Here is a 25217-nt window from a genome sequence, read left to right on the forward strand (position 1 = left end):
CCCAGACTTGAGCGCAATGGCACAATCTCGGCTCACTGCAGCCTCCGCCTCCTGGGTTCAATCGACTCTCCTGCCTCAGCCTCCCAAATAGTCAGGATTACAGGCGTGCACCACCACACCTGGCTAATTTTTGTATTTTTTAGTATAGTTGGGGTTTCACCATGTTGACCAGGCGGGTCTCAAACTTCTCACCTCAAGTGATCCGCCTGCCTTGGCCTCCCAAAGTGCTGGGATTATAGGTGTAAGCCACCACACCTGGCCAAGGGCAGATGTTACTTTGAAGCCTAGGCTTGAGAAACAAAAGCAAACACCTGCAAAGCAAATAGTGGCCCAAATAAATAGCAGCCCCTTTGAACATTCACTCAGGAAGTCATATGTGATAGCTTAAGTGCTTCTGATACTTCTGTTTTAGATCAAACCTCTGCCATATTCTTTTGGTGATTAGTGGCAATAAATGCTTGTCCTTAGAGGTTTGATTCAGTTCTACAAACACCCAAGAGTCTTTCTAAACCAATATTTTTATGAATAGTATAGGTGACTAAGTTGGATAACACTGTCGAATTTTATTTGGTGGGAGGTAGCTTCCTGCTATAGTCCATTTTAGCATACATTTTTCAGAAGGACAATTTCTAATTTCATTTTATCCTATTTGATTCCCATAGAAAAATTTGAGAGACATTTGAGAGGAACTAATCAAACTTGTCAAAGTTTTTGAAAATAGGACTCATGAGAAAAAGTTAAGAAGATGGGCTTAGTGTAAATGAGAATATGCTCCAAATGTTCATTAGTGACCCACGGTATGCTGACCTCGGTGGGGATGCGGGAGGTGTATGAAGGGATTGGCTATAATTCTCCATTTTCACTTATTGAGCACAGAATAACAGCATTATGTATGAACAGAAATGACAGCCGTAAAAAATTGCTGTCCTGTGAGGAAAGTCGTTCCTGTCTTTGGAAACACCTAGTTGTCTCCTGAGGCCCTGGATGGGTTTGGGATGAGCCCGTGTAACCCTCCAGTGGCTTGAAGGTGACAACTGACATGAGATTGTGTGGCGCAGAACTGTAAATTGTTTTGGCAGCAAAGAGGAACCAGAGGACACAAGGGAGGGGGCCACATGGGATGAGGTGGGATTCCCAGTTAACAGGATGGTGGGGACACTTTGAGGAACAGAAATGCCTATCATAAAATGTTAAGATTTTGTTGTTATTATTTCCAAAATACTAAGCTGCATTATTCATCTATTGTTATGTAACAGATTGTTCCAAATACAGCAGCATAAAACGACAAACATTTATTACCTCATGCAGTATCCACAGGTTAGGAGCCCAGGAGTGGCTTGGCTGAGTGCTTCTGGCTTGGGCTGTCTCCTGAAATTGCAGACAAGCTATCTGCAGGGAGGGCAGACTCATCTGAAAGTGTGACTGGGGCTGGAGGGGCTGCTTCCAAGATAGTGCACACACAGCTGTTGTTGAGAGGCCTTGGTACTTCCTCCAGAGGACCTCACCCTAGAAAGTTTGAGCATGCTCCAGACATGAGGGCTGGCATCTCACAGAGCAAGCAACCTGAGAGATGGAGCAAGGCCCAGCCTTTGACCTAGATTTGGGAGTCCCAGGCCATTACTTCAGCTGGATTCTCTTGGTCACGCAGCCTAACACTCACTCATTATTGGAGGAGCCTAAATAAGTTTGAATTCCCAAGGGCAGGAATCCCTGGAGACTGTCTTCTAGTCTGGGACATGACATCAGCCTTTCATGTCCCCATGCTTCAGCCACAGCTCTTTCCTACAGATGCCTTATTTGTTTCTGAGTTGGGGGTGGAAAATTTTTAAAAAGGGACTCTATCCCACCATCCACATTAAAGAAGTATGACAAACTAGAAGAAGAGAGAAAAGATCAATAAAGCTGGTTATCATTAATTAAGCATACATTAGAACCTGAAACCAAGTGCACCATCCAAAGTGGACAACCCCAGAAATGTTGGAAAGTTTTCTATCATTCTTCAAATGTTAATGTCTTAGTTGTCCACAAATTACCATAAATATAGCTGCTGAAACAATACCCATTTGTTATCTCAAGTTCTGTAGTCGAGTTTGGACAGGAGACTAGGCTCAAAATCAAGAGATCAGCAGGGCTGCGTTCCTCACTGGAGGACCTGGGGCAGCTTCTGCTTCCGTTTCATTGAGGAGTTTTGGTCAAATTCAGCTCCTTATGATTGTAGGGCTGAAGTCCCCACTTCCTTCCTGTCCCTGGTCTCTGCTCCCGGAGGCGATCCTTGTTTCTTTTCCTCCTTTCAGTGAGTCCTGTCTCTGGCCATCACACACATGTCCCTAATACTCAGAACCAGCAAAAGTGCATTGAGTCTTTTTGCTGCTTCAAATCTCTCCTGCTTCTGTGTTACTTCTAGCCAGGGAACGTTCTCTGCTTTTAAGTGCTTCTGTGATTATATTGGGCCCAATATATTATTATTGGGTTATCCAGGATAGTCTGCTTATTAATATATTTTTCTTTTTTTTTTTTTTTTGAGATGGAGTGTTACTTTGTCACCCAGGCTGGAGTGCAGTGGCGCAATCTTGGATCACTGCAGCCTCTGTCTCTGTGGCTCAAGAGATCCTCCTACCTCAGCATCCCGAGTAGCTGGGAGTACAAGCATGTGCCATCATGCCCAGGTAGTTTTGTTTTTAATTTTTTTGAAGAGATGGGATGTCACACTATATTGCCTAGGCTGGTCTTAAACTCCTGGGCTCAAGTGATGCTCCCACCTCAGCCTCCTAAAATGCTGGGATTATAAACATGAGCCACTGTGCCTGGCCTACCTATTAATGTTTCTAATAATATTGATGAAATATCAATTACACCTTCAAAGTCCCTTTGCCATGAAAGAATCATATCCCAGGTCCTGGGGTTAGGGTGCGGGCATCTTTGGGAGGTCGTTCCTGCTACCACGAGACTCAGATCTTCTTAACAATTGATTGCACCTGGAAAGGTATCTGATTAGGCCATGGCAGAAGAAGGAGGTGATGGGAAGTAGTGCCAAAAAGCTGAAAGGAAAGGAGGGCAGGAAAGGTTCCTGGAGCAGCTGGCAAACAAGGCCAGCCAAGCTCTCCATGGCTGTAAGCGTGATCCACTCACCTGTAGCACAGGTACCACTGCTGGAAGCATAGTCATTTGTGGGATGGAGGCTTGGATATGGGCAGAAAGGGGAGTTTTTTATTTTGTTATTTGACTTGCTCAATTCAAATTGTGGACATTGCCCCCTCTTTGAATCCCATAAATCTCTGCACACACACATTCACACCTGCTGTGAAATCTATTTGCCACATTTTAGTGCTCAGCCAGTTTATGGTGGAGTGATAAACTCTAGAAACAGAGAGTTGCAATGTAAATTCACAAGACCTCTAACTACGCTATAAGTGTTAATATGACAAATAGGGTTGAAATAAGAATACATTTTTCTTTCAACCGTATGGAGTTTACCTTACATTTATTTTCACGTAATTTTGCAGTATTCTTTTACATGGTTATTTTTGTGTGTGTCCAGAAGGTTTTCCTCATGTTTGGCTGTAATTTTCATATTTGCTGGATCATTCTTTTGAGAGTGGTGTGGGCTGAAGGCCAATGTCAAAGACCACTAGGAAAGTTCAGCTCAATCAGCATAGGTCTCTAATTTTCTAATCTCTTCTTATGCTCTGGACAGAATTCTTTGAATTCTTTCTTCTCCTTCCTTGGCTAAAGCTAAGCTTGAAGAACCAATCTTAATTCTTAATCCCGTTATGAATTCCTGTGAAGGCTTTGATTGACCTAATTCTTCCTTTAGATAATGTTTCCTTGTTTTTTTTCTAACTTTTCAAAATGAGGGGCTGGTGGATATTTGTTGGTGGGTTGCCTGTCCAAAGAGTAATTCACAATTAATATAAAATTGATATGTTCCAAACTCTCAAACACAATGTTCCATAAGCGAATGTGTATCTTTCTAGGTCTGGGCATATATGCATAGCTAATTCCACTATTTTAAATTAATTGATAGAACATATTAGCTTAAAAAGATTTCATATGTTTCTTTTTTTAATGGTGTTGGCATGACTCGCCAATTCTATCAAAATAATTAAAAGTCATCATGGACATATTAGACTCCGTGGTTAAATTTTAGCCATATTCTCAGATGTTTAAATGTTTTCTAAAAATCCTCCTTGTTTTAATTTCAGGCGAAAAATGTTCTTCAGGAAAGGTATATAAATTTTAGTACAGTATTATAATAAAAACTTTTTCGTATGCAGATCCAGTTTAACATTTTTGCATTTAAAAGGATTAACGCTTTCCACATTCTTTTTTAGTTGGTGCTCAGATAAATATGTGTATTTACAAACATATCAAATATTCTTTGCAGGTGTGTTACCAACACCTGCTATTTATGATAGCCTAAGAAGCCCTAATTAGCGACTTTGGAATACACATCTCAGAAGAACATAGTGATACATTTGAAGTACTGGGTTCTGGAGATAACCTTCTTAAACTCCACTAAAGAGCAACCAAACTCATCACTCTGAGCAAGAAGGAAGATTGAGGCAAACACCCTATTGTGCATAGTGTTAGCACAAATAAACAACTGGCACAATCATCAAAAACTCTAGTTCCCAGCAACACATCTGAAATGGTCAGTTATCAATTTCCTGGGTAATATGCCCATTAAATAGCAAAAGGACGCAAAAAACAGTTGGAAACATCAGCAGAAAGCTTAACTCCTGGCACCAGAATATCCATGTCCAGCCGTGCCTGCCCACAGCAATGCCAGCTGCCTGGCAATCGTTAAAGGAACATGGTAGCTAGGAAAATCAGAGTTTCTCTTAACTCTATTGGAGAGACTGTAGCAGAACTGAAACTACTAGAGAAACCCCAGAGCATGGCAACCCCACAATCAGGAGCAAACCCCACGATTCTCCATGTCATGTGCATTTAGATGCAGGAGAAAATCAGAAAGAAGCAATTCGAATCTGCTAAGAAGGTTTGTAAGTGTAATCATGCTCTTGGGAACTCAAAGAAGTCTATCTAATCTCCCCAATAGATCTATTCATCTCTGTTACCAACATGGGTGATTTATTCATCTATTCTCAGAAATTTCTGTGAATAAGCTAGTTTGGTAACGGGCATTTATGAAACCTTTTCATTAATATGAAAATTCATCCCTAAAACACGAAACAAAGATGTCAATTGGGAGACAGTATTGTTTCTGGAGTAGGCAGAATGACTCCCCAAGGTCGCCCACACCCTCATCCCTTGCACCTGTGAATATGTTACATTACACAGCAAAAGGGACTTAGCAAATGTGATTCAGGGTATGGACCTTCATATAGGAAGATTATGTTGGATTCTTCAAGGTAACTCAATCTAATCACATGAACTTTTAAAAGCAGAGAACTTTCTCCGGCTGAAGACAGACGAGATAGGGCAGAAGGAAAAGTCAGATTGGAAAGTTAGGAGGGATCTTGCCATGTTGTTGCCAGTTTGAAGGGGAGGCCAGGTAATACATGGGGCTGGCCCCTAGGGATAGATAGCTGCCTACTGGCCAGCCAGCAAGAAAAGTGGGATCTCTGCTCTGCAGCTCCAAGCAGCTAAGTTCAGTCAGCAACCTGAATGAGCTTGGAAGTGGGCGCTCCCCCAGGCCTCTAGCTAAGAGCCCAGGCTGGACAATATCTAGTAAGACCCTAAGCAGAGAAACCAGTCAAGCCCCCTGGACATCTGAGCTACAGAACAGTGAGGCAATAAATAGGTGTTGTTTTTAGCAGTTACATTTATAGTACATTTTTATGGCAGCAATTGAAAACTAATAGAAGTAGTTTTGATCGTATTTTGACATTGTCTTATAAATATACTCTTCCTATGTGCATTAGGATTTCAGCTCACTATCAGGGAAGGCAAGTGAATCTGATTCTGCAAATGATCCAGATCCCAGGTTTTAGGGACAGAAACATTCCCTGGGTGCGCAATGTGTTTCTGCCAGCTGTAGCTAGGCATCATGTCCTGTGGGTGTCCCAACACTCACAAGGAAGACAACAGTGAAGATTCACAACACAGGAGGCACCTCAATGGTAATATTTAAAGGATGCTGGAAAGACTTATCACACCTCCTCAAAAGTATCCCCCATTACTCTTTCTGCCATTCCTTTAGGGTATTTATGGGATAGTTCCACTGATCAGAGAGTTTTTTGCTTGCTTAATGCAAATTTTCTGTAGGAAAGCAGGGATTTTCTGTTAAATTTTGATACATTTAATCAGCTTCTTTCCTCCAAATATCTAGGATAGTTATCTTCAAGGAAGTAAGGGGGTTCTTTGAGCCTGGAAAAAGATTGTGATGGTTAATATTGAGTGTCAGCTTGATTGGATTGAAGGATGCAAAGTTTTGTTCTTGGATGTGTCCGTGAGGGTGTTGCCAAAGGAGATTAACATCTGAGTCAGTGGATTGGGAGAGGCAGACCCACCCTCAATCTGGGTAGGCACCATCTAATCAGCTGCCAGTCTGCTAGAAAAAAAGCAGGCAGAAGAAGGTGGAGTGAGCAGACTTGCTGAGTCTTCCAACCTTCGTCTTCCAACCTTCGTCTTTCTTCTGTGCTGGATGCTTCCTGCCCTTGCACAACAGACCCCAAGTTCTTCAGCTTTTGGACTCTTGAACTTACACGTGGTTTGCTAGGGACTCTCGGGCCTTCTGCCACAGACTGAAGGCTGCACTGTTGGCTTCCCTACACTACCAACAATTTATACTGTTAATCTTTCTACCACCCTTCCCTAAAGAGATCTCCATCCTTTTACCAGGGTAACTGTGCAATAGGGAAAGAAGGATGATCAGACCTTTTAGGGACTACTGGACACGGCTCCTTGCTGACATTGATTCCAGGGGACCCAAAACGTCATTGTGGTCCTCCAGTTAAAGTAGGGGCTTAGGGAGGTCAAGTACTTAATGGAGTTTTAGCTCAGGTTTGACTTACAGTGGGTCCAGTGGGTTCCTGGACTCTCCTGTGGACATTCCCCCACTGCCAGAATGCATGACTGGCTGACTGGCATAGATACACTTAGCAGCTGGCAGAATCCCTACAGTGGCTCTTTGACCAGTAGGGTAAGGGCTATTAAAGGAGCCATTACAACTGCCTGTACCTAGAAAAATAATAAATCAAAAACAATGTCGCATCCCTGGAGGGGTTGCAGAGATTAGTGCCACCATCAAGGACTTGAAAGAGGCAGAAGTGGTGATTCCCACCACATCCCCATTCAACTCTCCAGTTTGACCCATGCAGAAGACAGATGTGTCTTGGAGAATGACGGTGGATTATCGTAAGCTTAACCAAGTGGTGACTCCAATTGCAGCTGCTGTACCAGATGTGGTTTCATTGCTTGAGCAAATTAACATATCTCCTGGTACCTGGTATGGTATGCAGCCATTGATTTGGCAAATGCCTTTTCCTCCATTCCTGGCCATAAGGCCCACCGGGAGCAATTTGCCTTCAACTGGAAAAGCCAGCAATATACCTTTACTGTCCTACCTCGGGGGTGTATCAACCCTCCGGCTTTGTGCCATAATCTTGTTTGGAGAGAACTTGATCGCTTTTCCCTTCCACAAGATATCACACTGGTCAATTACACTGATGACATTATGCTGATTGGACCCAGTGAATGAGATGTAGCAAACACGCTGACCTGATTGGTAAGATATTTGCATGCCACGGGATAATAAATAAAACCGATTAAAATTCAGAGACCTCTACCTCAGTGAAATTTCTAGGTGTCCAGTGGTGTGAAGCCTGTCGAGATATTCCTTCTAAGGTGAAGGATACATTTTTGCATTCGGCACCTCCTACAACCAAAAAAGAGGCACAATGCTTAGAGGGCCTATTTGGATTTTGGAGGCAACACATTTCTCATTTGAGTGTGTTACTCCGGCCCACTTATCAAGTGACCTGAAAGGCTGCCAGTTTTGGGTGGGGTCCAGAACAGGAAAAGGCTCTGCAACAGGTCCAGGATGCTGTGCAAGCTGCTCTGCCACGTGGGCCAAAGGGCCCAGCAGATCCAATGGTGCTTGAGGTTTCAGTGGCAGATAGGGATGCTGTTTGTAGCCTTTGGCAGGCCCCCATAGGTGAATCACAGTGGAGGCCTCTAGGATTTTGGAACAAGGCTCTGCCATATTCTGCAGATAACTACTCTCCTCTTGAGAGACAGCTCTTGGCCTGTTACTGGGCTCTGGTGGAAACTGAATGTCTGACTATAGGTCATCAAGTCACCATGTGACCTGAATTATCATGAACTGAGTGCTTTCTGACCCATCTAGCCATAAAGTGGGTCAGGCACAGCAGCATTCCATCATCAAATGGAAGTGGTATATGAGTGATCGGGCTCAAGCAAGTCCTGAACGCACAAGTAAGTTACGTGAGGAAGTGGCTCAAAGGCCCATGGTCCCCACTCCTGCCACCCTGCCTTCTCTCTTCTGGCCTGCACCAGTGGTTTCATGGAGAGTTCCCTATGATCAGTTGACAGAGAAAGAGAAGACTAGAGCCTGGTTCATAAATGGTTCTGCACGATATGCAGACACCACCCAAAAATGGACAACTGCAGCACTACAGCCCCTTTCTAGGATATCCCTGAAGGACAGTGGCAAAGGGAAATCTTCCCTGTAGGCAGCACTTCAAGCACTGCACCTGGTTGTGCACTTTGCTTAGAAGAAGAAGTGGCCAGATGTGCGATTATATACTGATTCATGCATGCACTATAGCCAATGGTTTGGCTGCGTGGTCAGAGACTTGGAAGACACATGATTGGAAAATTAATGACAAAGAAACTTGGGGAAGAGGTATGTGGAGAGACCACTCTGAGTGGTCAAAAACTGTGAAGATATTTGTATCTCATGTGAATGCTCACCAAAGGGTGACCTCAGCAGAGGAGGATTTTAATAATCAAGTGGATAGGATGACTCATTCTGTGAATGCCACTCAGCATCTTTTTCCAGTCACCCCGTCATCACCCAATGGACCCATGAACAAAGTGGCCATGGTGGCAGGGATGGAGGTTACGCATGGGCTCAGCAACATGGACTTCCACTCACCAAGGCTGAGCTGGCTGTGCCACTGCTGAGTGCCCAATTTGCCAGCAGCAGAGACCAACACTAAGCCCTTCATATGGCACCATTCCTCTGGGTGATTGGCCAGCTACTTGGTGGCAGGTTGATTATACTGGACCTCTTCCATCATGGAAAGGGCAGTGGTTTGTCCTCATCTGAATAAATACTTACTCTGGATATGGGTGTGCCTATCCTGCACGCAATGCTTCTGCTGAGACTACCATACATGAACTCATGAAATGCCTTATCCACCGTCCACACAGCATTGCCTCTGACCAAGACACATCGTGGCTGAAAAAGTGTGGCAGTGCACTCATGCTTATGAAATTTACTGATCTTACCATATTTCCCATCATTCTGAAGCAGCTGGATCGATAGAATAGTGGAATGGCCTTTTGAAGTCACAATTACAATGCCAGCTAGGTGACAATACTTTGCAGGTCTGGGGCAAAGTTCTCCAGAAGACTGTGTATGCTCTGAATCAGCACCCAATATATAGTATTGTTTTCCCATTGCCAGGATTCATGGGTCCAGGAATCAAGGGGTGGAAGTGGAAGTGGCACCACTCACCGTCACCCCTAGTGACCCGCTAGCAAAATTTTTTGCTTCCTGTTCCCGTGACATTATGTTCGACAGGCCTAGAGGTTTTAGTTTCAGAGGGAGGAATGCTGCCACCAGGAGACACAACAACGATTCCATTAAACTGGAAGTTAAGATTGCCACCTGGACACTTTGGGCTCCTCCTTCCTTTAAGTGGACAGCTTAGCTAAGAAGGCTACGATGGGAGTTACAGTGTTGGCCAGGGTGATTGACCTGGACTCTCAAGATGAAATCAGTCTACTACTCCATAATGGAGATAAGAAAGAGAATGTGTGGAATACAGGAGATCCTTTAGGGCGTCTCTTAGTATCACCATGCCCGTGATTAGGGTCAATGAGAAACTACAACAACCCAATCCAGGCAGGACTACAAATGGCCCAGACCCTTCAGGAATGAAGGTTTGGGTCACTCCACCAGGAAAAAAACCACGACCTGCTGAGGTGCTTGCTGAGGGCAAAGGGAATACAGAATGGGTAATAGAAGAAGCTTGTCATCAATACCAGCTACAACCATGTGATCAGTTCCAGAAATGAGGACTGTAATTTTCATGAGTATTTCCTCCTTACTTTCTTAAAAATATGTTTGTGCATGTATACACTTGTACTAAGAAAATATCTTCATTTTACGTCCCCTCTTTTTCCTTTATCATGTGACATAAGATTTATTGCCTTCATATCAGCATTTCAGGGTTGTTAACTTTATGTAATAGCATTTAGGTTAATGATTGGTGCGCTTCTGGTTGTGGGAAGGATAGCTGTATCATGTTAGGTGTAATTATGACCTTATTACTGTCTTTACTTGAAGATTATGTATGATTTTGGGAGATGTATATGAGCTCAAATTTGAAAAGGGGTGGACTGGTGATGGTTAATATTAAGTGTCAACTTGATTGGATTGAAGGATGCAAAGTTTTGTTCCTGGTTGTGTCTGTGAGGGTATTGCCAAAGGAGATTAACATTTGAGTTGGTAGACTTGGAGAGACAGACTCACCCTCAATCTGGGTGGGCCCCATCTAATCAGCTGCCAGCACGGATAGAAAAAAGCAGGCGGAAGAAGGTGGAATAGGCAGACCTGCTGAGTCCTCCGGCCTTCTTCTTTCTCCCGTGCTGCATGCTTCCTGCCCTTGCACATCAGACCCCAAGTTCTTCAGCTTTTGGACTCTTAGACTTATACCAGTGATTAGCCAGGGACTCTCGGGCCTTCAACCACAGACTGAAGGCTGCACTATCAGCTTCCCTACTTTTGAGGTTTTGTGTTCCTTGCTCCTCAGCTTGCCTATTCTGGAACTTCACCTTGTGATCATGTGAGTCAATTCTCCTAATAAAGTGCATCTATCCTATTAGTTCTGTCCCTCTAAAGAACCCTGACTAATACAAAGACTTAGAGGAAAGTTAAATGAAAACATGAGGTGCTTTGGAAAAAACAAAGGCTCGTGGAGGTAATACAGACCCTCAGGGAACTCCAAATCAACCTGAAGCCAGTGGATCTCTGAGTAGGAAAAAACAGGACAGACAAAAGAAAGGTACTGAAAAAAGACAAAAGCCAGCATGCACTCTTCGTAAAATCTTACTTAGGGTGACCCTTCCTCTGGGTTAGGGCCAAAGACCCCAGTGCATTTGGATACCTGCGACCCTTCTCCTAATGGTGTTTGTCAGTGAACACAAGGGGTTGCATAGGGTTATCAAGGAAACCAGTTATGTTTAAATTAAGTTTTCACAATGTTAAAAGGATGTGTGGCATCATAATGTTTTTCTTTATTAGCATTTTAAATAAATATAAAGAGTTGCAGATCAAATACTCATACCAAAATATCAAAGTAGTGATGAGCTTAAATTGTATTTCAGGTTATCTGCAACACCTGTGAAACGGTATGAAAATATCTGTGATTTCTATCACTGACAAAGTCGCAGTATTGCTATGCTTCTATGGTTTGCAGCCTGTATTCGTCATTGAAAAAAAGATTCTTTTTTTAGTTGGAGGTTCGTGCAGAATTAAGATGCAATTTTTTCCACAGCCAACCATGCTCTCCTCTGAATTCATTCCATGGAACAAACTTCTCCAAGGGGACTCCAGGTAGATCCATGACCCCAGATGAGGAAATCTTGCTGCTCTAGGGGACCTTGGGCATCTAGATATCACTTTAAATGTTACAATGCCATGTAGACATTATGAATAAAACATACTGAAATTTTTGAAAAATCATAAAAATGAAAAAGTAATTTAGAAATACAGGATTTAAAACATGAGAAATTTTGAATTCTCCTAAATCTCAAGAATAGATAATTTCTGAGAATATTTTCTATGAAATTATGAATTTTATTTTCATCTGAAGAGTGTTCCATATTTAAAAAAACACATAATATGTAGAGGGGGTAAGACACATTTAATTATAGTTTTGTGCCTTATTATTAAGGGGGCAGGTGAAACTATTTTGCAAAGTCTTAGGTGAAACCCGTCCATTCAAGTCAAAGAATGTGTACAAGGAATGCTTCCTTAGAATTCCCATTCTCTGGAAATTAATGCTTTTATGGTGCTGATCCAATGATAAAACCTAGGATGAGATTTCCTGCTTTCTGACTTCCACATTAGGATCTGATCCATGGGAACTGAGCCTTCCCCAAAGAATTGCAGTTAAATGAATATCCCCAAGAAGGTGAGCACATTTTCCTGACCATTCAAAATGTAAAATACCTAGGTTGTTTAAGCATGAGCAACACATAGTCAAGTGGCCCCAGTGAGTTTTTACCCCCGTGGATAATTATGAAACAACCAGGAAGTAATAAAAAATTTCTGCCTCATGAGAAATGTATTCTAGCTCAGACTCCAGAGCAGCTGAGTGACCTCCCTTCAAAGTCAGGCAGGAGGGAGACATCGCGAGGTGTCCACTGGGTCCTAACTGTCGAATTGTCAGGGTTAGGAGAAGGTTCCTTCCCAGATTTTATTCAGACCTGGAGAGCTGTACAGAAGCAAAGAGAAACAGGCATGATTACCATTTAAACTGTTGAAGACGTTACAACTGACAATTATAAGAGAGAAATTTTGGACAGAAATGGATAATTCTCTGTGACTAGCAGGTCACTAGGAGCAGAAAGTGGCAGATATGAGGATCAACGAAATGTGCAGAAACAGGTGCTACCTCCCAATAAGACCGGTGAAGACACCTTCATTCCCTCTAGTTATGGGGTGAGAAGAGGCTTCACCAGCCGCATTACAACCAGGTCTGCATGTTACTTTAAGGTGTTTTTTGTGACTTTATGCTTAGGTCAATGGTTTAGCCAACTGCATCTTGTCCATTCACAGTGTTTCCATTGCCTATAGAATTCAATTGAAAATCATTCTTTGGTTGTTTCTGTAGCCATCTGTTGTTTCTGAGTGCCCAGGTACCTTCCTCCCATCTTCTCATAAGAGAACCCCTTTTAAGGGGGATAATTTCCTTCTCTTCATGAGGTCCTGATGAGGCTGCCAATCCAAGTACCCAGATGCCCTGGCCACAGGTGGGAGAGTGAGTCTGTTACATGAGTCTGTCATGTGGGGTGATGTGGGGTCCATCCCCAAGAACATCATCATTATCTCAGGATGGACACAGCATCTGTTAGGTCTATCAGAGTCCTCATTTGGGAAAACAGGAGACAGAAGCGTTGCGTTTACTCTGGGATGACACAAGTCCAGAGTGGTATAAACCCCCCTCACTTTCTTCCTCTCCATCGAGCAAGCCATTGACTATTGGAGGAAATACTGACTGCTCCAGTGGAAGAAAGAAGAGGATGATGGATGGAAAGAGGAAGGAGGGAGACAGAAAAGACAGGGCGGGAGAGGGAGTGAGAGGGGGAAGAAAGTAGAAACAAAGGGAAGGAAAGCGGATAACCGGAGGAAACTAACATTGGTCCAATCCTCGGAGCTCCTGAGGCCACTTCCACTGCTAACTTTGAAGGATCCAGGTCAGTAGATGTCCCCTTTAGCTTAAGCTGCCTTTTGTACTCTGTGCCTTCTCCATGTCCAGGGGCACCTAACTAGATTCATTCACCTGTCTCTTTGCAGTTCAGGGTAGCCTGTGACTGGATCTGGTGATTATGATGTTGACACAAGTGGGGCCTGGCTGTGTCCTCTCCCATCTCCCCCATGGTCCCATCTCCCCTACGGTATCCCCCTGGCCCTTTTCTCTTTCTGAGCAGCTGGAATGAAACACCTTGAGGAAGGCCTTGGAAGCCAAGTGTGCAAGAGACAGCAAGGTCTCTGAATGACTACAGCCAAGAGGAAGGCCCCACTGACTGTTCAGCTGACACTGTCTCAGCTATCTCAAAGTTTGGCCATTTTTTAATAGCAGTAAGTAGTTCTGTTACTAATATATTGGGTTTCTGTCATGTGAAACAAATCCTAAGAACATAGGGATTGTTAAGAACATTTTGACACCAAGAATGGTATAAGAATGGTATACATGCATTGACAAAAATGATTTGGGAGGACATCACTCACTACTCAGAAAGCAGCTCCTCCACAGAGCAGAAGGCTTGCTCCACTGGGTAGGGCAGGTGCAACAAAAGAAGCCAGCATGTCTGATATCCTCACCTCTGCCTGACACCACATCCCAGCCCATCCACAGGTGAAGAAAAAAAGGTGAATCTAGTCCTTCTCTCTTTAAATTGCCCAACTTTGCTGCTGGAGAAACTCCACGCACTGGGGTACCGTACTTAGTTTAGACTGTCATTTTCTAGATGGCCAGGGTAAACTGACAGTGTTCCCATAAGATTCAAATTTTATTTAATTTCTAAAATAAAATATGTTCCATCTAGGTGAGCAGGAAGTCAAGTCTGTCCTCAGGAGCTTCCTCATGGAAAATCTCCAAGGGACTCAATGTGATGCACTCTGGCCCATGAGCCACGTGCTCCCTGCCTGCCAGGAGGGCAGGAGCCCAGATTCTCTCTGCCTCCACCTCCATAGCCCTGACCTCCAGACAGCCCCGTCCTGGGCTTCGTCCATCCATCCCCACTGGCTGCCCCAGCAGACACCTATAGCTGCAGGGGAACCTGAGAATGAGGGCATCTGGAAGAAAGCCTGCCCCACCTCAACAATGTCCACAGCTTGTATCAGCTGGTCTGAGTATTCTGCAGTTTTGAAATAACAAGATGCCTGATAAAACAGATCCTGGCCACATACTCACTGGGCAAACCAAGCATTCTACACATTTGCTACTTCAGTGGCGACCAAAAAGGAGGTGGTGGTGGTGGCTGCTGCTGTACAAGGGAGGACTGCATTGGCTGCTGTCAACACATTGATTGACTGCCATCAAGAATGAGCAGGGGCAGGTGCCAGTTAAGATTAAAGTGTCATTTGAACAACACAAGAGGCCCAGCAGAACAATGCCCCACAGAGCTCTGTTATCTGTCTTTTGCTGAGACATATCCTCCAAATATCTTGCACAGAGAGCAAACCCATTTCATTAGTTTCAAAAGTGCATTCTTAACAAGTGTGGTGTAGGGGCTGAGCATGGGGGTGCTAAATATTTAAAACAGAGTAAAACAGCCTTGTTGGGTTCCATGTTTGTTTTTTTTCTTTTAGCACACTTGGATCTTCTTCTTTTTCCTCCTTCTCCTCTTCTTTTTCCTATGGAAATGTATTATTTGTGTGATAATAACATAGGCTTTATTAAGAAGCAGTAAACAATCAAAAACTAACCAAATCGAAAATCAAATCAAAACGAATGAAGTCTGGGTTACAGCAAGCTTTGCTAAGGGCTTTACAACCTTCCAATGGAAATGTGCTCCTCCCAACCCACACTGCAAGGACCACTCTTACAAAAACAGAAACCAAGAAACTCAGTTTGATGAGGCTAGGCGTAATTTCCACTTTCAACAAATCATTTAGAATTAAAATAATTTTTTTATTATGGAAATTTGTCAAACATAAAAGTGAAAAAAAATAGCATCATAAGCCCCATGGATGCCTCTCCCAGTTTTAACAATTATCCAATCATTGCCAATATGGTTTCAACTGTGTCCCCAGCCGGCTCCTCTCCCCTTTCTATCGCCTCGTTGTGAATTCCAGAGAATATCCATACAGATTTCAGGCTGTATTGTATCAAGAATTATTATTTTTTTAAATCAACCTAGGCTTTGCTTCATGAAACAGAGATGATCTAAACCAAGGTAAGAGGGCAGTTGACTCAGCAGCGCCTCTGGAGAGCAGCATGCTCTTTTAGGACAAGCTATTGAAAAGACCCCATGTGTGCCTGCTGTTGCTCTTACCAAGAGGTAGTGTCTATCTTCCCTCCTCTTTAATCTAGGCAGCCTTGTGAGTTGCTTTGACCAAAAAATGCAGCAGGGATGTGCTGATTTTAGGTCCCTAGGGGCCGGAAGCTTCCATTTCACTCTCAGGCTCTTAGAAGCCAGCCACCATAAAACATAAAATATTCATGTTGGCCCCTGCGTTATGAGAAACTCTGCTGGGAGCATGGGGGTGTCCCGTTGGAGCCCACGAAGCCTCTGCCCTACCTTCCTACTTAGATCTTTCCCAGCTATTCCTGAAGAGCCCAGGGAATCCACACAACAGTGAGAAGAAGGCATCGTTGCTGTTAAATCACTAAATGTATGGTCTTAGGAAAATATTTTCAAATGGCAGAAATACAAATGTTGTATGAAATTTTAACATGACTTGGTCAAGATTCCACAAAGAAAGTGGAGATCAAAAGAAATGTAAATATACAAGGAGCAGAATGGACATAATCGTGCAACATGGCACAACCGCAAGCAGCATAGATCCAGGTGTCACCTTGGCCCGTTCCGTCCTGGCCCCGCAGCTCGCCACTGCCAGGAGGATGGAAAGTTGACCTCAGTCTTCTCATCTGTAAAATGCAAATTATCCTGCATACCATGTAGGCCTGTCATGAGTATCAAATAAACTAATGAATAATAGACATTTCAAATGAGAAGAGTGGAACTGATGATAACATGAAAGGAAAAGGAGAGATTAAGGTAAGAAAATGGGAGGAGACAAAGCAGAGAAATACAAATAATAAACATTACAAACAAAAAAGGTAATATCATTACAGAAGTAAAGAAAAATTAGCCTAAGAAAATATTATGTAAACCTCTGAACAAATAAATTTGAAAATCTTGAAGAAATAACTGTTTTCTGATCATCAGTTTTAACCCAAGAAAAAAATAGAAATCCTGAATAGACAAACTAGAAGGTATCAAAAATATTGTCAAAGCACCACTTTCAACAAAGACACAAAAACAGATTATTTAACATTTTTTCTTTTTATCATTCAAATAACTGATACTTCTTGCAATAGTTTTAAAACACAGAGCATGAAATCAGTGGATATTGGTTTCTATTTATTAATTCTGCTTTGAGATTATTTCTGTTCCTTGTTTTATTTCCTTAGTTTCATAATATTCATTTTAAATTCGATTTTGTTGTTTTATCTTAGAAGCGTGATCTCTTGCTTTATTGAGTTTATGTTCTCATAAAAATACCCTATAGAAAGATAAGTATTTATCATAGTTTGTGGAAATTTCTTCTGATCTTGAATTATTAGTTTCCCAGATTAGTTTTTACTTAAATGATGTATGATAGATTGTGCACCTCTTTTACAATCTATAAGAACAAAAACAGTTTGGAAAACGAGTATACTGACAGGAAATGTATGATGTGAACACATATTTAAAATGTATTATAATTAAAATTATATTTTGCAGGCATAAGAATAAACAGCTGATTGGTTGAAAAATTTCTTTGCAGTATTTGCTGTGTGTACCCATCAATCCCGCCAACCGTTTGCCCATCCATCTATAACTTATCTCTTAAATGTTTTATGTAGCGTCTAAATACCATACTGCTACCTTATTTCCTTCTGGGAATCCCTTTCTGCCTGAACTCTCACTCCTGTGATATTTTCTGAGTCTCTATAGAGAGTAACTTTTGCTTTTCCCTGGTAGATCTGAAATGGAAAGGAGGTTAGCTGTGGAGTTGCTCTGGGGAGCCTACAGCTCCCAGGGACCACCATGTAGAGCCATTTTGGAGGAGAGCAGAGCTGTGAGTTGGAGAATGAAAGGATCTTGGTGTTTAGACTCTGAGTTCGGGTGTGCCTGGAGCCAACCCTATCCCTTAGCCTTCCAATTAGATTGAACAATACAAGTTTTTTGAAAAAATTATGTATTTTTTTTTTTACTTAAGGCAGTTTGAGTTACCTTGGTTCTAACTGCTATAGTTTTATTTTCTGAACTTATTTTGAAAAAAACAGCTTTATTGAGATATAATCTGCAGACCACTTATGTAAAGTGCTTTTAGCTTTTAGTGTAGTCACATTCTTGTGCATCCATCATCGCAATTGTAGAATATCTTCACTATGCTGTATTCCTAAGCTATGGTCCTCCCAGTCTCCAGCCCTGAACCTCTCCTATTCCCATCCCTAGGGAACCACTAACCAACTTTCTGTTTCTATAGATTTGGAGCCATATGGTATGTGGTTTCTTGTAGCGTGTATTAGTACTTCATTCTTTTATATTGCCAATTAATATTCTATTGTATCAATGTATCACATTTCATTTATGCATTCATCAGTTGTTAGACATTTGAAGAAGAGTGAAAAGACCCACAAATGAGAACTTTGCTGGTGCTCTACTTCTTATATTTTCTTTTTATGCTAAGCTGCCCCTCTGGTGCTCAAACTAACCAGGTCTACAGTGAACATCTATCATTTGGATGCAAAGTTCTTACCTGGGTCCCTCTTTGACTGCCAAGAACAGAGGAGGTGTCAGAGACGATCTCATCAGCTTCTGTGGAAGCAAAGCTCCACCTTTTGAAGATTTAGACCCCAGAGTTCACAATTCTAAAAATTAATGATAGGTTTTGAGGACCATGCTGTTGGTGCTCTTTCTAAAAAGCAGACTCTGCTTAACTAGTAATGGCCATGTGTCCATTTGGAAGACACCACCCATCCAAACCTAAACACAAACAGATTACTAATCAGGCAGTCCTAAATATTTTAATTCATTTATCAATTCTTATATTTTTTTTCCATTTCCACTCTACCCTCAACACCTGGGATCATTGACAGTTGTATGGGAAAATAATAATGCAAGAATACTAACGTTTCACATTCACATCTCATTCACACCTCTGCTGAGGTGTGAGCAATCATTCAAGCTTGACCACCAAATGCTGTGAAACACGTTAGGGGAGAGGCAGGTAAGGTGAACTGCTCCAAAGAGCCCTGCTCAACAGACAAAGGCGGTAATCAGAGAAGAAGTTCACATGATAACCCTTTTTCTCTTCCAGAATGCTCCGGTGGGTTACAATTTATTGAGGCAAAACACCCCTCGTGAGCTTCCTCTTGGTTTTAAACATCAGTTTCTCAAAATAGTGTAGGCATATTAACTATCAATAAATACTTCTTAGGTTTTTTGATCCCTTCTAATGCATCTAACATTTGTCTGCCTTTGGAGCTCGGATCTGTTGTTTGTCTGGCACAAGTCAGCTTCTGGGTAAGGCATGCACATTTTATGGCACCTTATATAGACCAGTGAAATAAATACACGAGATGCAAAGCTCAAAGTGATATATTCCAGATCTGACATCTTACCATGGCTTTGAGCTTCAGGCACTGACAAATATTCCACACGTACCAACTCTCCCAGAGGAGGAAATATAATGATGTTTATGTTATGCAATATGTAAAATATTTATACGTTGACTTCAACACAAACTGACTATCATTTAAATCAGGAGGTGCCGCTCACAATAAAGGCAAGTGACATTATCTGCACCACTCTTTGTAGGCAAAGGGGAACTCAGTACAGCAAATGATCCGTTTATGTACAGAATAAGATTCCACCAATGTCAGTGTTTTAAAGAATAACAGTTATGGGAAAGGTTTTTAATGTGCTTGCTTCTTCTAGAATTGTTAAATTACCAAGAAGGGCAAAACGTATGCCTTCCTGACTATTGCCCTTATCTTTAGAATGGGAAAGTCTTTTCTTTTGACAAACCATTTTTTCATGAATAACCTCTTCAATAGCATTTAGTTATCATTATTAATAAATTGTTACAGTAATAAATTATATTTTAAACATTTTATTAAATGCAGTTCTCATGTACTTAAAATAAATTGCAAAGCCGGCTTTTTTCATGGTATTTAATATATATAGTATGGCACAATGTGCTTTTAATATATTTAATGTTATATACTTTAAAATCTAAGTGTGTTGTACTTTTATGGAACTTACTTTATATTCCTTTCTATATGGAAAATGTATTACTTTTTAATATGGGTTCATGGTGCAGTGCCATTAGGAAATAGAGCACGGTTCTTAAAAGTGGTAACTTTCAGAATTTAAGTACATTAAGTGTGGGGGAGGGGAAGAAACTGCATTATGGTAACATCAAGCATCTAATTGAAACTGACAAAAGCAAGGGGAGAAATCTCACATTGACATTGTAATGGCATTCACATTTGCATTGACATCATAACAGTTCTAATGCAAGCACATGAGACACTTCCACGGGCAAAAAAAGACTTCCCCTGACACTCCACCACTTTTGCACTTTCTTTGGACATGCTATCACTGTCATTCAAGATAAAGATAAAAATATTGTGAAAAACATCTTCAGTTCATGCTTATTAGATACTCTCCACAGCTGAAATATGGTGTCCATTTTTAAGAGCTTCTTATTTTTAAGCCTCAAAAACACATTGTTCGACTCTCCAGGAAGAATGTATCACCAAATTCTCAATCTCTTAAAATTGTTTTGTGAAAAAGAAATTGAAAATTGATTTTGCAGAATTTTTTTTTCCTTTGGCATAGCTCCCTAGGGCAAAAAAAAAAGAAAAAATGGGGCTGCTTCCTTTGAAGCTGTGGTAAATCTTTCTGGTCAGAAGGTATGAAATGGTGAAATCAGATATAGGTGAAAAGTGCCCAGATGAGGCAAATAATCGATTAATTTAAAGTGAGCCACTGCATCTCATGATTATAATTACTAACCAAATTACTAACCAATCCCTGACCAAATAAGCTAGGGAATCATATTTCCAGGCTGAAATTCTGGGTCTCAGTCTTCACTCTCTTGCCAGCCTAGATGGATACCGGGTTCCTCCCCTGGCGCCTGTCTTAGAATGCTGTCAGCAACCCTCCCCTCCCAGCTGGGGCCCCCTGCCCGGTCAGCCACGCTCCCTACCTGCTGATCTCTGCCACTAGCCCCTGGTCTGGCCCCTGCTGGCTACTCCTTGACTCCCCTGGTGCCCCATTTGGCTGCAGGACCAGACGTTTCTCCAACACCAGAAAGTGGGTCTGACCTCCTAATGTCTGTCCCTTTCCTGAATCTACCTCTCAATCTAGACCCCATCTCCTCTCCCATCTCACCTATCACAAATAGGTCACCAGGCTTTGTTTGGCTGTCTCCTCTCAAATGACACAAGCAGGGTCATCTAGGCCTTCAGGACATTTTCATGTCAACAGGTCAGCTCCCTGTAGAGAAGGTGAATTTTTCTCTCATTTGTTGATTCCACATCCATTCAAAGATACGTGGTGAGCACCAGCTCCGAGTCTGACTCTACTGCCCAATTCATCAGCAAATAAGAAGGACCCATCCCCTGCGATCAAGGAGTCCAACCATGAGCAAGTAACCAACCTGCGAGTCAATGATCTCCAATGCTAATAACACCATGAAAAGGACAGAATGGAGAGATGGGGTTAAGTCAGAAAGAAGGACACTTTCTTCACTCATCAGAGAAAGTTCCTCTCAGGTCAAAGAGACGCCAGGAGACTGAAGAAGACGTCAGGTGGGGATGCCTGAGGAAGTGGGAATCCAGTTTGGTTATGGCAGGGATGGCCAGGCAGGACCTTGGGGAGAGCCTGACAAGGCCTATGGGTCACGTTCCGGAGTGTGGAAGTCACCAAAGGATTTAAATAGCAAATCCCAGCTGGGGGTGGTGGCTCACACCTGGAATCCCAAGCACTTTGGGATGTCGAAGTGGGTGGATCACTTGAGGCCAGGAGTTCAAGACCAGCCTAGCCAACGTGGCAAAACCCCACCTCTACTAAAAATACAAAAATTAGCCAGGTCTGGTAGCGTGCACCTGTAATTCCACTACTCAGGAGGCTGAGGCAGGAGAATTGCTTGAATCCGGGAGGCAGAGGTTGCAGTGAGCATGCCACTGCACTCTAGGCTGGGCGACAGAGTGAAACGCTGTCTCAGATAAATAAATAAATAAGTAAATAAATAAATAAACAGTGCATCCCCTGTTCTGATGGGGTCTGGCTGCTGAATGAAGAGCAGCTTGAAAGGGGCCAAGAGTGGAATTTGCAGGAACAATGAAGGTGGCAACGCAGCCATCAGGGAGAGAGAGAGGAAGCCCTAGACAAGACTTGTAAAAAAGAAGGAGGAGTCGAAGATGACACCGAGATTCCTGTCTGAGTCTGGGTCGGATGACACACCACGGAGATGAGAGAGCCTGAGCCTGGCTGAGGTGGGGGGCACAGCACGCACAGAGGTTACGGAGGCACAGCACGTGTATGCACATGTGTTTATGTGTGTGTGCCTGTGAGAGAGGAGGGCAGGGATCATGCTCTCCTTTTGGGAAGTGCTATATTTGAGATGTTTCTGCAAACTCCAAGTACAGATATCAAATAGACAATGGGATGAATAAGTCTGAAGCTTAGAGGGAAGGTTTGTGAAAGATCATCATGGCAGAGCCATCAGCATATGGACGATGCTTAAAACCCAGTTAAAAAAAAATCCTAAGAGAGAGAGAGCACACACAAACAGGCAAGCGCATAGAGTAAGAACACAGGTCCCAAGACCTAAATCTCAGAAACTCTAAAATGTGGATATCAGGCTGAAGAGGAAGAGTCCAAAAACAGAGTAGCAAGGAAGAAGAGAATCAGAAAATCTTGGCCAGGCACAGTGGCTCATGCCTGTAATCCCAGCATTTTGGGAGGCCAAGGCGGGAGGATCACTTGAGATCAGGAGTTTGAGGCCAGCCTGGCCAACATGTTGAAACCCTACTAAAAATACAAAAATTAGCCAGGTAGGGTCGTGGGCACCTGTAATCCCAGCTACTCAGGAAGTCAAGGCAAGAGAATCGCTTGAACCCGGGAGACAGAGGCTGCAGTGAGCCGAGGTCTTGCCACTGCACACCGGCCTGGGTGACAGAGCGAGACTCCATCTCAAAAAACCCAAATAACATAAAGTAAGAAAATCTCAAGCAGTTTTTCAAGTAAAAAGGCCAACGGTATGAAATGCAGAGGAAAGGCCCAGGGTAATGAGTCAGAGGTGGGGCTTCTCAGAGTGGAGCACAGGATTCATCTACGGCCTTCATAAGTCTTTGACTGGTGTTGAGAGCTGGGGAGGGACGCCCCAAACTGCAGAAGGCTGAGGGGTCATGGGGAGGGGAGAGGTGGAGTTCTCGTGTGTGGAAATCTCTTGAGGAGGTGAGTTCAGGAGGGGAGTGGAGAAACACGACTGTAGCCGAGGGAAAATATGGCATCTAGAAGCTTTTGTCTGATTTTAGTGACTTATGGGTTTTGGTACATTTGAATTGCATTGAACGTTGCAGGGCTTTCTCATACAGCACCCAAGTTGGCTCCCTGAACACCCCTGTGGTAGATAAGGCATGCATTCGTCCCAGTTTACTGAAGAGAAAACTGAAACGTGGAGAGAGGAAGAAGCACTAGCATGCATGAAACATCGGATGGGACCCCCAAAGACAGACCCACATCCCGACATCCAGAACCTCGGAACATGACCTGATGTGGAAAAGTGGTTTTCACAGATGTGACTGAGCATTTTGCGATAAGATCATCCCAGATGATCCAGGTGGGGGCTAAATCCAATGATAAGTGTCCTTAGAAGAAATAGAAAAGAAGAAAAAAAAAAGAAGAAGAAAGGAGAAACAGAGAAGAACACCATTGGATCACAGAACCAGAGGATGGAGCAATATGGCCACAAGCCCAGGAACGCCTGGAGCCCCCAAAGGTAAGACGTAAGGCAGGATCCTCCCACAGAGCCTTTGGGGAAGCATGGCTCGGCCATACTTTCATTTCAAACTGCAATTGATGTGTCTGGTGTTGCAAAGATCTTAGCAAATAAAGGCTTACACCATAGCTACCATGCCTCTGATCCGTGGAACAACACCCTTTCTAATGACTATTTCTCAAGCCCCCTGCATGGGGTGTCATGGCAGGGCACAGCCATTGCCTCTGTTCTTCAGAAAGGAAGTTTGTGGACAGTGGGAAGATGAACGGCAGCGTTGTCAGGCGCTTGTCAGCACAATGGGCAGGGAGAACGCAGAATCCAGTAGGCAGCAGGAGAATCACCACCTTATTCTAGTGGGAAAACTTACCAAGAATAAGGACATGGTTCATAATCTACCTTGAAACTTTAAAAAAATAGTAATTTTACATGTTTAAAAAGTTGATATAGTTTTTAGTTCTCCCACACTCATAGTTTAATAAAAAGATGGTCTATGTACCAAATAAATAAGTAAAAATAGAGGTTGAGTTAATCCATTTAATTGTTATTTTATTCTCTTTCATTCTCTCATTCAATGAAGACCAATTGGGTACAAAGTGTTTCAAGTATCCAATTAGGCACTAGGAATTAAAGCAAAGAAGGATAAAAGACAATTCCTGTCATTTAAAACTCTACGTAGAAAGAGAAAGACATATGAAGTGGAAATATTCCTTCAAGTTTTTAAATTCATGTGTTTCAGTTTCATAGATAATGATAAAAGATGTACTAAACAAAATATGTAAAATAGAGCATTATGGCTTTAGCCAATCAAGGTAGAGACTAGTAAACTCATTTAGTGAAAATGAGTCAAGGGAAATATATTGTCATTAGTGTGTATTTCTTGTGATAGTTTGGATTTCCAGATAATTCTGGTCTGATGTCATTCTATGACAGGAAGAGTGAGTCTTAATGGCAGGAATAAAGGACAGGAATGTGGGCCAGGAATTGATCCATCATAAGAGGAAGGGCTAAGGAAGAGGTCGGGCCCCCAGAGAAAGGAGTGGAAAGGAGGGACGTCATTTCCAAGCTGCTCGGGTGTTTGCCCTCTGCAAAGACCAAGGCCCTGCCTTCAGTCTTCCACCAAAACAGCAGCTCAGAGAGGGCTCGGACGGGCAACACTGCCAGGTGCTCTGTGTCACAGGGCACAGTGCAGGGTCAGCCTCGCCATGGTCACCCCCGTCACCATCACCATCCATGCCACCATCAAACCCTTCCCAGACACTGACGTGCAAAATGAAAGAAAATCTTTTTAAACCTCTGACTTAAATGTTTATCTTCTAGGAAGATAGAACTAAAATGGTGCACGTGTCTGTAGTATTGCCTTGAATATCATGTTTTGTGGTCTCTCCAGCAGATGGCAAGCCTGTGGTTGATACACTATATCCAATTTATTTTGAAATCCTCACAGAAACCAGCCAGCCTTGTTTGTAGCACAAATGTGTTCAGACATAAGAAGTGGAGTGAATCTAAGATGAAAAGCTGATGATCTGTGGGTTGGGATGACCGTGAG

Source organism: Pan troglodytes, chromosome 17 (genome assembly GCF_028858775.2).
Source record: "Pan troglodytes isolate AG18354 chromosome 17, NHGRI_mPanTro3-v2.0_pri, whole genome shotgun sequence".
Taxonomy (NCBI): Eukaryota; Metazoa; Chordata; class Mammalia; order Primates; family Hominidae; genus Pan; species Pan troglodytes.